Genomic DNA, 17,067 nt, shown 5'->3' with positions numbered 1-17,067 from the left:
AAGGGGGGGGGGGGATACAGTCTCTAGTGAGGGATACAAACTAGATTTTTATCTTTATATCATCTTTATTTATGCAAAGTAGTGAAAACTTAAAACATAGATTTTCATCCTAGAGTGTGTGATGGAGAACAAGCCCCTAGGCCCGCCCCTCCCCAGTTCCTACGGGTCTGTTGTATTTTATATTAATAAATGCAAAGACTACATAATAATATTGTCTATAAGACATATTAGTTGTAAACTGATTGTCAGTATGTGGCAACAGTATAATATTTTCCAACATTTCTGTGTTTCTGTACCCGGCTGTGGACAGTTTCGGCAGACTGGTAACACATTTTCTTAATAATTAAAAATACACGGTTTAACCAAACACATTAAAACTTGGAGGGTAACTAGTTAAGAGAACAAAGTTTTTTGTTAAAATTATTATATCTTGCTTTGGTGAGGAGGGGACGCTTTTTGCAAATTTGCGAAATCGGCCTATGGAATATCCACTGACGTGTCATATTTACATCTATGCTGAACAAGATTTAAGATGAAATATTATTAAATTTTGTGTGCTTTTCTTCTAATTAGGTCCATTTGCTTCAGTTTACATTAAAAATGGCATAAAAAAATTATGTTTTTAAAAATGCTTGTATGCTAGTCTATGACCGTGTGGCTTCCTGTCTTCGTCGGCAGTTGATTTATCTGAATTTTCGTCTAAGACAACATTTCCAGGATTAGGGACAAAGTCTCTGATAAGTGGTTCAAACTGATACGGTTGATGCCATTAGCACAAGCTGGACACAGTTCTTCGTCACTTGAATCGCTAAGTTCGTCCATGCTGCTTGGTAGTTTCTTCAGTTTTCCTCTCATCGATGACGTCACGGGTCTAGCTCATCAATTGTCGACAGTTTCCGGCAAACATCGGAGATCGGCGAAAAAACAAAACCCAACCAAGACTGGCACGCTTAACTTAGTCAATTTAAGCTAGGTTCATACTTCTCTGCCGACACTGGTCTCCGTCGTAATTGTGTTCATACTCAGTTCGCTTTCCTCAAGCTCGCCGTTCAACAGACGAATTTTGGAATTTTCACGTGCGTTTTTTTACGGCTGACAATTCATACTTTACATGTTGTCGTGATCCGCGCTATAAATGGTTTCATCATCAATATATATATATATATATATATATATATATATATATATATATATATATATATATATATATATATATATATATGCATATTTGCACGGTTTCTATTTTTGTCATAATTATGACAACAGATCATGTATATAACTACATGGTACTGATAATGGCCTACCAAATTTCTATGGATGTGTTAAAAACATATTATCCATAGTGTTTAATTGAATTTTTTTTTTTTTAACCTACATGTAATATTTCTAAGACATGTGAATGCTTACTGACATTTTAATATACTTTTACATACCTAAATAACTTAACATGTATGTTTATTGACATAGATGTGTAAAGTTTGTCATTTCAAAGGATTTTAGGTAAGCAGTATACATAATATTATACAAAAACAATTATTTATGCAGGAAAATAAGGTGTGATTGGGGCGTCAACAGTAGATTCTCACTAACTACAATGTAGTTTCATAAGAAAGGGGCTTAAGTTATAATTCAAGACTGAACTGTAAAATAGATTTTAGATTTGGTATACCTGGATAGGTTCCCATCTGTTTCTCTATGTTTTACATGGTCGGATAGGAAACTCAGTAGGTCGTAGTATTTCCATTTGTGTTTTTTAATGGCAGGATCACCACGTTGGACCATTTACATTTGGTGTATTTATCCCATAAATACTTTCCCTCCACGATCTTTATTTTCAAAAATACTGCCAACTGCAATCTACGATTGTTCTGTCCGTCCATGGCCCCTGTATTGTGGTAAACTGGTATCATACAGGTTTGGATACTTACGAACTTCGTTAATGTGAGACCGGCATCGGTGGCGTCGTGGCAGGCCATCGGTCTACAGGTTGGTAGGTACTGGGTTCGGATCCCAGTCGAGGCATGGGATTTTTAATCCAGATACCGACTCCAAACCCAGAGTGAGTGCTCCGCAAGGCTCAATGGGTAGGTGTAAACCACTTGCACCGACCAGTGATCCATAACTGGTTCAACAAAGGCCATGGTTTGTGCTATCCTGCCTGTGGGAAGCGCAAATAAAAGATCCCTTGCTGCTAATCGGAAGAGTTGCCCATGTAGTGGCGACAGCGGGTTTCCCCTCAAAATCTGTGTGGTCCTTAACCATATGTCTGACGCCATATAACCGTAAATAAAATGTGTTGAGTGCGTCGTTAAATAAAACATTTCTTTCTTTCGTTAATGAGAAGTTCGTCTTCTAATGAAGAAAGGGGAGCTTTTTTAACGCCAGCCATCTTTATTTTTACCTCAACAAAGCAGACACGCAATGCGCAAAAACATAAATAAAATTCATCTCGGGCGGATTGGAAACGGATTACCCGTGCGAACGCTAAAAACATGTCAGTTTCACTCACTTCGCTACGTCATCATGCGTGCGCCTTCAGTGCGAGTTTGTTCGACGGATTTTTGTTGTCGGCAACCTTGCGGCGACGTAAATTTCCGTTCCGTATGGAGGTCGGCGAGATAAGTATGAATCAATGGGGAGCGCGGTAGTTACGTGTTGTGGTTTATGACGGCAAACAATTCATTACGCCGTATATATGGTTTGGTGTCCGGTCTCCTTTAAAGAACAATAGCTATATGATAATTATGGAAGACATGAAACGAACTACTAGTACATATATTCCCAGCAAGCATGCATCGTTGGTCCGATGTTGGCGAATGGTCGGACATGAGCGGCTACCATCGGCAAAGTTTTCTTGTAGCGGCCCGAAGTTGGCCCGATGTTAGCCCGACGTCAGCGCAATGATGTCTGCGACTACATCGACACGTTTGTCATCAGCTATAGGGTATTGCACCATACACAAAAAAAATTGCAGATTTTTTTTAAAAATTTTTTAAGTTAACTTTGAAACAAAATTAATTACTCTTATCAGTACTGTATGATTTTCGTAACCCTAACCCTAAACCTAACCCATAACCCCCCCCACACACACACACACACACACACACACACACACTGTTGACTGGTTGCATTCAATTCCATAGCGCAATACCCAAAAAAAAATATATATATATATATACTCTTCAAAAGAAGAAACGCAAAACCACATTGTCGTAACATTTGGAGAATTGATTTAATTATTGAATGGTGAGTCCGCTATTTACCAAAATGGCAGGATTGTTCACAATTCCGCCCACCCAAATGTGAGTAAGTGAGTAGGACCCCACCACCAAGGTCAAGGTCATCTGGAGTCAATACCGGGTGTGGCCTCCGGCGTGTGTTGACTAACTGCCTGTAGTGGGCCGCCTGCCCCCTTGAAGGACCAGAGTACGGATGACGTACAGTTGCGGGGGATGGTGGCCCACTCGGCCTGCTCTATGCTGCCAGCTCGGGCAGGGTCTGGGGCTGTGGTTGTCGCTGTCGGAGGCGTCGGTCCAATGGCGTCCCATAGATGCACAATTGGGTTCAAATCCGGTGTATGTCGATGGCCAAGGAAGGACATTAATGTCCACGTTCTTTAGGAAAAATACTGCCGTCTGATGTTCTGACGTGCATGTGAGGCCTGGCGTTGTCATGTTGGAACACTGCGTTGGCGTTTACCATAACTGGAACGATGTGTGGCCGGAGGATCGGTGGTCAATGTGGCAGGCTGTCGGTCTAGGTTGCCCTGTACTGGGTTCGGATCCCAGTCGAGGCATGGGATTTTTAATCCAGATACCGACTGGAAACCAGAGTGAGTGCTCCGCAAGGCTCAATGGGTAGGTGTACACCACTGACACTACCCCCGCCGAATCTGTCCACTTCCTGCACGCAGTTTGCCGCATAACGTTCACCACGACGCGCAAATACACGCGACATCTTCCATCATGACGTCGGAGCAGAAATCGGGACTCGTCACTGACACCACACCTTCCTCTCCATCGCAATTGAGGCCATTGTCGATATGTCTGGCACCACTGCAGTCGTGAGTCGACGGTGTTGTGGTGTTAAATATGACACCTCGAACTGGACGTCTGAGCACGAATTCCTACCTCACGTAGGCGGTTCCGTACGGTCTGGTCGGATATCCTGCGCAAACCTGGTATTGCTGCGGCTGTGGAGGTGGCAGTAGTCAATCGTTCCCGAAAAAGGCGTACCCGGATGTAGCGGTCCTGCCTGGGGGTAGTGACCCGTGGTCGACCGCTAAAGGGAGGTCACGTGTTGATCACTGTTGCTGGTAACGGTCCCACAGTCTGGAGATGGTGCTTGGGGACACATGGAATGCCCTGGCAACGGCCGCTTTGGATTCGCCTGCGTCTAGTCGGCCGATGGCATTGTTTCTCTGCGGTTCACTGAGACGTGGCATGTCCTGGATTGTTAGCCTGTCGGCCAGATACAGAGGCCAGGCAAGCGAACACCCTGCACTTTTATACTGTCGGTGTTCATGTTGCACGTGCAGACAACGCACATGCAGTGGTGACATGGTTTGCACGTGGCTGCGTTTTTGCGAATATTCACATTTTGGACTTTATCAGTACAGTAGCTGCGTTTTATCGAATGTAACCGTGGGAATGTGTTTGGGACACACAATGACCACATATTCACAACACATGAACCGGTAGGAAACATAAAATCGGAGTTATAACCCATTTGTACCCTTTTGCGTTTCTTTTTTGAAGAGTATATATATATGTATGTATATATATGTAATATGTATATACATACATAAAGAGAGAGAGAGAGAGAGAGAGAGAGAGAGAGAGAGAGAGAGAGAGAGAGAGAGAGAGAGGGGGGAGCCAGAGAGAGAGAGAGAGAGAGAGAGATCTGTGTCGCCTTTTAAAAATAGTCAACCTGCATTTTACACAAGTACCGATGAATGGTGAAGAACTTGAGGAACACCTATTCATAGTTTGACTTCGCCGTGCCAGTCACCGTAAGACGAAATCTGTGTCGCCTTTTAAAAATAGTGACAACCTGCATTTTACACAATTACCGATGAATGGTGAAGAACTTGAGGAACACCTATTCATAGATATTAAATAAGTGTAAAGTGTTTGAGAGTTCGAACTGACACTGGTGCCACAAAAGCATGCGACAGGCTTACAGATAGGCGGTGTACCTCGGACAACACCCGTGTCTGGCACTAAAAGTAGGCCTACACGTGCTACTGATTGTTGAAGCGTGTAACTTTAATTCTATTGTCAGGCCTGTGTGCTGAAAATTGTACAAGGGTTGGGATCATATTTTATTTAGGTGGGTTGGGTCATGCTCCACTGGAGAATACATTGAAAGATAATATTTGTTTAGAGCAGCAGACATTAATGTAAATGCACGCCATAGTCGCCAAAATGCCGACCACTGTAAATTCTATACAAATGTTATTTCAAACAAAATGCGACAAGGTGTAGCAAATAAGCGATCTTCACACCGTCACGGTTACTAGTAAACATTTACTAGCCACTATTAAAAATCCACTAGCCCTTCTTTACTTTAAGTTAATACAATTTTGCTAAATAATAGTAATAATCAGATATGTCACCTAAAGAGGGAGAGAGAGCTTAAAACCACTAACAGTTGGGGGTTGGGGTAGGGGCAGAATATTGACATTTACAAAACAGATTTAACTGCAACATTTGACCCAAAAATATTTCAGTAGCCGTCGGCCATGGCAATAGTAGTTATTTACCATCCCAACATTGAATATCACTAGCCATGGGAGTGGGGCTACCATAATCTAGAAGCCATGTACTAATACCCATTCAGTCCGACATCTCCACCGTGTATCAAATAACAAATTGAGACTGTGAATCTAAGCTTGACATTGGTAGATTAATCGAATCTAGGAAAAAAAGGTCACAGGTAAAATGTCACAACTTTTAATTAAAAAATATATTAGTCAATGAAAGACAGATCAAACACATTTTGTCATTGAGAGTTTTTGTCAATCTTCTTTGTTTTCAATGTTGGTGGTTTAAGCGAATGTTCCACCCGATGCCACAGAGAAATTCTGCCACAATCTTGTGGTCCTCAAGACGATCGACACACAAGTTGCGAAGGAGCTCTTGCAGCTGCACATAGCGTCGACGAACCTGTCGTCGAGGTGGGTTTCCAACCGCATCCTGCTTGATGATGGTGCTCACTGTCGCCTGCTCACGTTTTAACCATTCAATAACCCGCCAGGTTGAAGGGTGGTAGTAGCCCACCTGGTTGAAGAACATGTTGTTTCTACCTACACACAAGTTGTTCGTACGATAATTATTGTTCATGGTGTCATCATGAACGTTTCACAGGACAGGAGCGAACATCATGTTATATAAAAATTGTGACTTTTTTTTCCGTGTGATTTTTTTCTATGACTTTTTTCCTGACTTTTATCCAGCCATCGATTAATCTGCTAGGACAATACTCTGCATGGAGCAGTAATTAAATGGAAAGAGAAAAAGAAATTGTGAGACAATGAATTCCAAACGGTTAAATTAAAATTAAACTGTATTGGGTTCTTTTTTTAGATTAAAAATTCAAGTCTCCCTCCTGTTAAAAAAATCACCCTCTCAAAAGTTTGAGAGAAGTGACTTCGCTCATTGATTTTGACCTCGCGTGAGGCCTGTGCACACACACGCACACGCACACACAGACACGCACACACAGACACGCACGCGCGCACGCACACGCACACACACTCGCACGCACGCACACACACACACACACACGCACTCGCTCGCACGCACGCGCACACACACACTCGCACGCGCACACACACACACGCACACGCACACAGACACCCACACTCGCACACGCACACGCACGCACACACTCACACGCACACACACACTCACACGCACACACACACACACACACACACACACACACACAGGGCTTCACCGATGGCAGTTGATGGCAAAACATTTCTGGACCTGGGGAGGTTCGAACATGAACCAAGTGGACCTTTTTCTATTTTGTTTTTGCATCACCCGAAACTCCATGTTTATAAACATGTATGCTTTAGTACTGAAAGCGGACCATTTTTTGAAAATAGAATTTAAAGGTCCTTGACAGATGGTCGGGATAAGTTTGCATTTTTCGTTTATTCTGTAATATTGTATTGTTTGACCAAAACTATGGGGCCCGGGCCCCTTGGGACCCCGCCTGAATCCGCGCCTGTTCAGGTGCTGATTAGACTCGGTGAAAGGAAAAAAAAAGAAAGAAGTGTTTTATTTAACGACGCACTCAACACATTTTATTTACGGTTATATGGCGTCAGACATATGGTTAAGGACCACACAGATTTTTTTTAGAGGAAACCCGCTGTCGCCACATAGGCTACTCTTTTACGACAGGCAGCAAGGGATCTTTTATTTGCGCTTCCCACAGGCAGGATAGCACAAACCATGGCCTTTGCTGAACCAGTTATGGATCACTGGTCGGTGCAAGTGGTTTACACCTACCCATTGAGCCTTGCGGAGCACTCACTCAGGGTTTGGAGTCGGTATCTGGATTAAAAATTCCATGCCTCGACTGGGATCCGAACCCAGTACCTACCAGCCTGTAGACCGATGGCCTGCCACGACGCCACCGAGGCCGGTGCCGGTGAAAGGAAGTAAACATTGAGATGGTGCCTCCGCCTGAATCCGCGCCTGTTCAGGTGCTGATTAGACTCGGTGAAAGGAAGTAAACATTGAGAGGGGACCGACTGACAGATCGAGCTTCTACTTCCCCATAAAACAAATTGAAAACTATTATTATGGGCCTAAAAAAAAAGTTCTGCATTCAAATTTATTATATAAAATACGGGTAAACATAATAGTTTTTAAATGCATTTTCACAATGTATAATTTCTTTAAAAGGCCGTCCTATATTCCTCAATAGCCGATGATTAATAAATCAATGTGCCCTAGTGGTGTCGTTAAAGATTCATTCATTTCAACTTATTTTCGTGCTTATATCCAATTAAGGTTCAAGCACGCTGTCCTGGGCACACACCTCAGCTATCTGGGCTGTCTGTCGAGGACAGTAGGTTAGTTGTTAGTTGGTTAGTGGTTAGTGAGAGAGAAGAGGGTGTAGTGGCCTTACACCTACCCATTGAGCCCTTAAGAACTCGCTCTGGGTTGGAGCCGGTACCGGGCTGCGAACCTGTACCTACCAGCCTGTAGTCCGATGGCTTAACCACTACGCCACCGCGTTAAAGATAGCTGCTTCCATGGGCGTTACTTGGTGGGGGACATTCCCCCACCCATCGTTTTGGAATGGGGGGGGACCAACGAGCAAATATAACACCCCCCCCCCCCCCCACACACACACTTTTTAAGAGGGAAAACAGGTTTATTTTATTAGAGCCAAAACGTCATTGCGTTCCTTTAAAGGCGCTCTATTACGGATTTAGTGGGCCTTATTTCTCTAAACATGGATTATAAATGGAAATTACATTCATTTGGAATACCAAACCTAGTTATTGTATGATCCAAAACATATTAATTGAACTACGATTGAGGGAATTCTATGACACGCTTTATTTGTAAAATTTGGAAGTCTTCTTGTCAAAAGTCATTAAAAAATACGGCAAAAACACTCGTAGTGATGAGGCTGTATATACGACAACCATATAATATATTTTAGAATTTTATATAAACGACCGCCGTGTATAGAGACTTGGCAAATGAGGACCGGCTATATAATAAAATAATTTTAAAAACATATATTATTTCATGACGAAAATAAGGCGCGTGTGCATGGAATTTAGCAGGAGAGAGAGTCTAGACGGTTACAACGCTATAGTGCTTGGTTCGAAAACGGATAACATGTTTTCCAGCGTCACAAATGTTTTTCGTTAAACGTTTGCAAATTATTTTGACTGATTCGCAAAGTGGTTTAATGTACAGCGTATTAAAACCCCCAAACATAAAAAACCAACAACAAAAAAATAAAAAAATAAAAAAATAAAAATAAAAAAAATAAAAACCAACAACAAACAAACAGTATAGGAGCCTACTGTTGCATGTTTTTCCGTCCAAAGGTTGACTTAATTATTACTTAACCCAGTTGAATCCAGTTCTACGTGCAGGGACAAGTTCAAGTCTGCCATTTGTGCGTGTGTGCACGCACGTTAATCTTGCATTTTTATAGTCCCCCCCCCCCCCCCGATAAAACACCGCCCCCTCCATCCCAAAAAGGTAGTAGTAGGCTAATAATAATAAGTTAATAATAATAATAATAATAATAATAATACACTATTTTTATTATTATTATTATTATTATTATTATTACATGCATTATAATGTTGGTAAAACCATGTCGTGGTGGGGTGGGTGGGGGGGGGGGGGGCGGTTGTTACAGAAACATTACATAAATTTAGAGGGAGCCCGGGAGTGGTCTCAGCGTTACTGGTAGTAGTAGGGATGGCACTTGAGCCTCAAGATATGCAAATGAGCTAGGTCACGTGACCTGGGCGTGGCCTCTTCAGATTGGCTGACCTCTAAGCGTGGGGTGTGACGTCACGGGGACGCTAACCGTGACTTACTTCGAGTACATAGTCCTCTGGGTTAATGACTTGGACAGCTGTGGGATGGGCGTGGAAACCTGACCTCTGTGTCAGGAAACACCGGATGTCGGTAAAATATATGGGTGTGTCAATATATATATTGTTTTGCGATAAGTCCATGTTATATATTATTATAATATTTATAGATCAGGGAAATAACTGCACAGAGTACTTCCCTAGAGTACTAGCCCTGACCATTTAATATAAATTTTACCAAAATGAGTAAATACAGTGGTCGATCTAGGATCGATCCCTGTCGGTGGTCCAATTGGCTATATCCAACCAGTGCCACTGGTATGTCAAGGGTCGTGGTATGTCATCCTGTGCACACGTCCCTTGCTACTATAATGTAGCTGTTACAAATATCAACTGACATCCAATCACAAATCTAGTCATGGAGTAAAACACACAAAAAACAAACGCAATGGGGTTTGGGGTTTTTTCATTTTATTTCTAAATGACAAATCGCAAACTACACATATATAAAGTGGACACACATTGGGTTACATCGATAGGCCTAAAGGGCGACAACTACACACACACACACACACACACACACACACACACACACACACACATATATATATATATATATAATGGACACACATTGGGTTACAGGGGGAGACATGTGAATAATATGAGTGTTCATTTCTCTTCATCTTCGTCCTAATCATCAGTATCATCACCATCGGTATCGTCGTCGTCTAGTTCGTCCAAATATTCGCCTATAGGTCAGGAAACGAAAGTACGTGTCTTTAAATAACTTCCATTGTAAAGTCTTCATGTTTCTTTCGATGGCATCTTGGGACATGTTTTTTTCTTCTCAGTGTTTCCTCTTGCTTTCGATATAATCATGATTGATGTCGAATTCACGCTCGATCATCAAATGTACGCCTTCGTTTTCCAGATCAGACGACGGCTCCTCTTCTTCATTTCGCTCCTCGCACGTTTTAAATCGCAGATGTCGCTGCAAGTCACTCCCGTCTTTAAAGACCAGACCACACGTATCGCAAGACTGCATCTTTTTGACTTTTTTCAGATAGGGCTCTACCTCGACTTCTTCTTCTCCGTCGTCACATTGGTAGGCGGGTATGCCTGGTAGTTTTCTCTTGAATGTGTTTCCTTGCATGATTTGCACGTAGAGCTCTTTATCCGACAATGGTTGACTCTTCTGAGACATTCGCCGTTATGTTCGTGCTTTTATACCATTCGGACGGCCCCGTCTCTAAACCATTAGAAGGCGCCAATGTTCGGGCGTGGTCGGTTTCAAGCCCACCAAGAGATGTCCGTAGGGCCTGTGGGTAGCTTCCTCAAACCGTTGCATCAAATGACGAATATTTCTAGGATACATCTGCTGTGCGTGCCAAGGTTAGGACTTGTTGCTTGTCGATGGGGTTGTTGAACAGTGCCAAGTAATGACAGTTTCTTCTTTGCGTCGGGTCCTTGCTGTTATAGAGGTTCTGGTTGATGGCAATCACAGAGAGGTTTCTGTGGTGATTTCCTTCCATGAACAGGTCGGTGATGCGTGGGTCTTTTCCAGCTGTAGACATCAGGTCGTCCAACACGATGAGATTTCTGACTCTGGGATCCAAATAACGATCCTTTTCCAAATTCTCGGGTATGCCTTGAACAAATTTCACTCGAGCAACCATTTTGATCGTATCATAGAGGGGTTGCCATCATTTGTAAAGCCAGATGATGCATTGAGGAGGCGGGTAGATTTTACCATCTCTTAGCAGTTTGTGCAACAAAAATGTTTTTCCACACAACGTAGGTCCAGACACGATCATGGTGAACGGATGTAACAATCGTAGGGGCTGTTGCTGCTGCTGCTGCTTCTGCTGCTGTTGCTGCTGCTGTTGCTGCTGCTGCTACTGGGAAGGCTTATTTTCAGATTCCAAGAGTCCATGTTTATTTCGTACGTGCCGAGTTAGGTCGTAAATGTGACACTGATTCATGATATTGACTGTTGAAGTGTTCGACGTGAACTGGTGATACTGAAACTGCCATGCCCCCTTTTATAGTCTTCTCAGAAAAGCTTGTGCTGTTTTTGCCCAGTCTGATCTCGTCGTTTCTGTTCAACGCCACTCTGTTCTCGTTTCCGTTTCTGCTCGGCCTTGGCTTGCTCTACGACATTTTGCGTTGGGGAGACCATGACGACTTTAGATGTCGGAGACTTGTTCTGTTCCTCTTTTTCTTTTTTCCACGTGGGATCGTAGAGTTCTAGACATTGATCCACGCTGAAAATCATCTGACTTTTCCCACCACGTTGCACTGGAAAATGTGGCTGAAGTTTGCCTTGGGCTTGCAACTTGTAAAAGTGGGTCCATTTGTTCGCGTCGGGAACGTACAACTTGTACTGATCTGACATGTTGCTACTTTGAAGGTTCTAACTGAAATGACGATGTTACCCATTACACTTTTATTTATACCTTCTACAATTTCGCGCATGCACACAAAGATGTAGTTTGTGAGATACGTATGACCCGTGGCCCCATCCCAAAGCATAGCTCGTGCACGGCTCAGGACCACTCTCGGGGTCACTCTCAGGGCTACAGGGCCACACACAGGGCCACATGGCTACACTCAGGGCCACACACACAGGGCCACACTCAGAGCCACACGCAAGGCCACGGGACCGCACTCAGGGCCACACGCAGGACCACAGGACCACACCCAGGGCCACACTCAGGGACACACACACACACAACAGGGTCACCCTTACATTAATAACAAACAAAACGTTTTATTCACATGTTTATTTTACAAAACGAAAAGTAGCACACATGTGTATAATGTCTGAACACATTGTTAATGTAGGAACATCTCGGGGACAGCCTGTAATGTTCCATCACTGGATCGTCTGACTTCTGTCATCCGTAGGTGAGTAGTCCACAACAGTAACATACGACGGCATTGTTGTCCCCCGTATAGAAGAAACCGGCCTTGGCGAGTTCCCTCGGTCTCTGACTCATCTGGAGGGGCTACCGACCAAATGTGTAGAGACGTCTGTAGAATCCTCTCATTTCGGGACGATGGCAGAACAAGTAATGTCTCGAAAGGCCATCCCATTTGTCACTGGCGTCGTAGGCATCATCGTAGGGAGCCGAGTCTGTTTTATATTCTCGAGCAGCATCTGTCTGATCCATGGGTTCTTCGTCCACGGGTTCACGGATATCCATGGGTTCTTCATCCATGATTTCATCAGGTTCACGAGCAGCGTCCGTTTGATCCGTGTCATTTTCTTCTGGTTTGGTAGCCACTCTTTTGCATTTGATCGTGTGTCTTTCGGAACATTTGCATACCAAGACATCGTCACCGTTACTACAACTGCTGTTACTGCTGCTGTCCATTCTAGAATATCCCGATGCCATCTCTGGAGTGCACGTCTTCACTCTACATCGGTCGACTGACGAATGTCTGAGCATGTCCAAACACGTCCTGGGTTTTTGCCGTGACGTCACCGAGCATGTCTGGACACGTCTAATATGTCGGGTTGCATTCCAAAGACTCTATGGCACCCATCAGATTCTGATGATCTTGGTGACATGGTATAACGTCTCTCAGTTCCGGCACAAAGTCGTAGATAGTGTCAAAGCATTTCTGGAGCTCTTTCCACTGTTCGGCAGTCAGTCGAACGCCGCGACGGGAGGGTTTCAGTTCTTGGTCACAATACCACCACTGACGAATATCCACGCTGGCATAACTACATTCGACGTAGACGTTCCCACCGAGATGTTGTGATGTTTCCCGTTTGAAGGTGACCAGATCCAACCACTGTTTCATCATTAGAAAAAAGCCTTTCTTGTTGGGAAAATATTTTCCACGGTCCTCGTCGAACTGACGAACGTGAATGGCACAGTTTAGCCACGAGGTAGACGTTACCGCCAAGGTCTAGTTTGCATCTCTTTTCGTTTTCTTCGTTTTTGACAAGGCCCTCTGTAGTGTTTCTGTCATATCTCGATGCCATTTAATATATAATATTATATATCGTATGTACCATCAACGGTATATGTCTTCTCTCTAGCAGTGTTGCTGAGCGAATGGCAAGCGTCCTGAATTTGTGGCTTTTATAGGCCCCACGGTAGCGTCCCCACGCTATCTCGAGGTCAAGACGTTTCTGAACACGTTCTGGGGTGACTCATGGCGTTCCCACGCCATTACCACATATGGGCACGTTTCAAACGCCTTGAATTTTCTACTCCCCGTTGACTCACATCTGATTGACACACACGTCAAAACGATTAAACCCATCTAATTAAAAACTTCCACCCCATCTGTTTCCTGTACATCAAAGGGTCCCCGATGGTTAACACACCCATAAATCTGGTCGACATCCGGTGTTTCCTGACAGAGTTCAGGTTCCCACGACCATCCCACAGTTGTCCAAGTCATTAACCCAGAGGTCTATGTACTCGACGTAGGTCAAGGTTTGCGTCCCCGTGACGTTACACCCCACACTTAGAGGTCAGCCAATCACAAGCGGCCACGCCCAGATCATGTGACCTAGCTCATTTGCATATCTTGAGGCTCAAGTGCCATCCCTACTACTACTGGTATAAAAAAAAAACCATCAATTTTCCGCATTTGAAATATGCCTAAATACAGCAAAATAACCTTTTAGTCATGTTTATTTGCGGTAAAATTAACGTTTTAAAAAAAGTTATGTATGGAGCCTCAAAATTGCAAACAGTGAAAAATTACGTTCATGCCCTGTTGTTAGTGTGTGTACTGTCTGAAGTGTCGCGAGTAACTATAAACTGAGGACGTCATGACCCAAGTGTCCCGAGTAACTATAAACTGAGGACGTCATGACCCAAGTGTCCCGAGTAACTATAAACTGAGGACGTCATGACCCAAGTGTCCAAAGTAACTATAAACTGAGGACGTCATGACCCAAGTGTTCCGAGTAACTATAAACTGAGGACGTCATGACCCAAGTGTCCCGAGTAACTATAAACTGAGGACGTCATGGCCCAAGTGTCCCGAGTAACTATAAACTGAGGACGTCATGACCCAAGTGTCCCGAGTAATTATAAACTGAGGACGTCATTTTGACAATGGTGTTTTGCCCATAATTCTCCATTAATACTGAGTGAGCTTTTGTCTAGTGTACCCTCCCCCACCCTTCCGTAAGTGGGGTTATGTCTTAGATTCACCTCCGTTTACATGGTATGCAAGCACATTACAATTTTATGTTCTCAGTTAATTTGTAGCTGTTTATCACAATTAAATGTCGAAATAGCATAATATGGCAGTGTAACTTTGATACTGCACCTTTACTAAGTTTGAAGTTTGTTTTGTTTAACACTCCTGGAGCACATTGATTAATTAAGGAATCTTTTATATGCATTTTCCCACAGACAGGAAAGCACATACCATGGCCTTTGTCCAGTTATGGTGCACTGGTTGGAATGAGAGAAAAAAAATGAGCTGAATGGATCCACTGAGGTGGTTCGATCCTGTGATGCAAGCACCTCAAGCGAGCACTCAACCGACTGAGCTAAATCCTATCCCATTCACCTTTAATAAAGTTACAAGTGTATATTTGCTTGAATTCTTGTTTTACTCATAAAATGCCACCTAAATTTCAAACTTATTGCTTAGATTACAAAACCATATTCATATAGGATAAAACAAGCATTCAGGCCAAACACATTTTCATATATCCTAAATTCAAGGGCCATAACTATGTAAAAAAGAAAGAAAGTAAATCGCCATGAAAGTTAAACTTGATCTGTAACAGTATGTGATAAAGCTATACACAAAACGTCATCTCAATATATTCAGGCATTGCAAAAAGATAGATTTTTTTTTTTTTAAATCAAATTTTCATATTCTAAGTTCAAGGGCCATAACTGTAAAAAAATGGGTAAATTGCCATGAAGGTCAAACATTATCTAACAAATTGCCATGAAGGTCAAACATTATCTGCAACAAATTGCCATGAAGGTCAAACATTATCTAACAAATTGCCATGAAGGTCAAACATTATCTAACAAATTGCCATGAAGGTCAAACATTATCTGCAACAAATTGCCATGAAGGTCAAACATTATCTAACAAATTGCCATGAAGGTCAAACATTATCTAACAAATTGCCATGAAGGTCAAACATTATCTGCAACAAATTGCCATGAAGGTCAAACATTATCTGCAACAAACTGCCATGAAGGTCAAACATTATCTAACAAATTGCCATGAAGGTCAAACATTATCTAACAAATTGCCATGAAGGTCAAACATTATCTAACAAATTGCCATGAAGGTCAAACATTATCTAACAAATTGCCATGAAGGTCAAACATTATCTAACAAATTGCCATGAAGGTCAAACATTATCTAACAAATTGCCATGAAGGTCAAACATTATCTAACAAATTGCCATGAAGGTCAAACATTATCTAACAAATTGTCATGAAGGTCAAACATTATCTAACAAATTGCCATGAAGGTCAAACATTATCTAACAAATTGCCCTGAAGGTCAAACATTATCTGCAACAAATTGCCATGAAGGTCAAACATTATCTAACAAATTGCCATGAAGGTCAAACATTATCTAACAAATTGCCATGAAGGTCAAACATTATTTAACAAATTGCCATGAAGGTCAAACATTATCTAACAAATTGCCATGAAGGTCAAACATTATCTGCAACAAATTGCCATGAAGGTCAAACATTATCTAACAAATTGCCATGAAGGTCAAACATTATCTAACAAATTGCCATGAAGGTCAAACATTATCTGCAACAAATTGCCATGAAGGTCAAACATTATCTAACAAATTGTCATGAAGGTCAAACATTATCTAACAAATTGCCATGAAGGTCAAACATTATCTGCAACAAATTGCCATGAAGGTCAAACATTATCTAACAAATTGCCATGAAGGTCAAACATGATCTGCAACAAATTGCCAACAATACATGGTAAAACTATACACAAACTGTCAGCTCAATATCTCAAGGCATTGTGAGAAAACAAAACATCTGTAAAACTATATGTGGGACGGATGGACACACAGACAGGACTGAGATGAAACTATATGTGGGACGGATGGACATACAGACAGGACTGAGATGAAACTATATGTGGGACGGATGGACATACAGACAGGACTGAGATGAAACTATATGTGGGACGGATGGACATACACACAGGACTGAGATGAAACTATATGTGGGACGGATGGACACACAGACAGGACTGAGATGAAACTATATGTGGGACGGATGGACATACACACAGGACTGAGATGAAACTATATGTGGGACGGATGGACACACAGACAGGACTGAGATGAAACTATATGTGGGACGGATGGACACACAGACAGGACTGAGATGAAACTATATGTGGGACGGATGGACACACAGACAGGACTGAGATGAAACTATATGTGGGACGGATGGACATACACACAGGACTGAGATGAAACTATATGTGGGA

Source organism: Gigantopelta aegis, chromosome 15 (genome assembly GCF_016097555.1).
Source record: "Gigantopelta aegis isolate Gae_Host chromosome 15, Gae_host_genome, whole genome shotgun sequence".
Lineage (NCBI taxonomy): Eukaryota > Metazoa > Mollusca > Gastropoda > Neomphalida > Peltospiridae > Gigantopelta > Gigantopelta aegis.
This window is presented reverse-complemented; position numbering follows the sequence as displayed.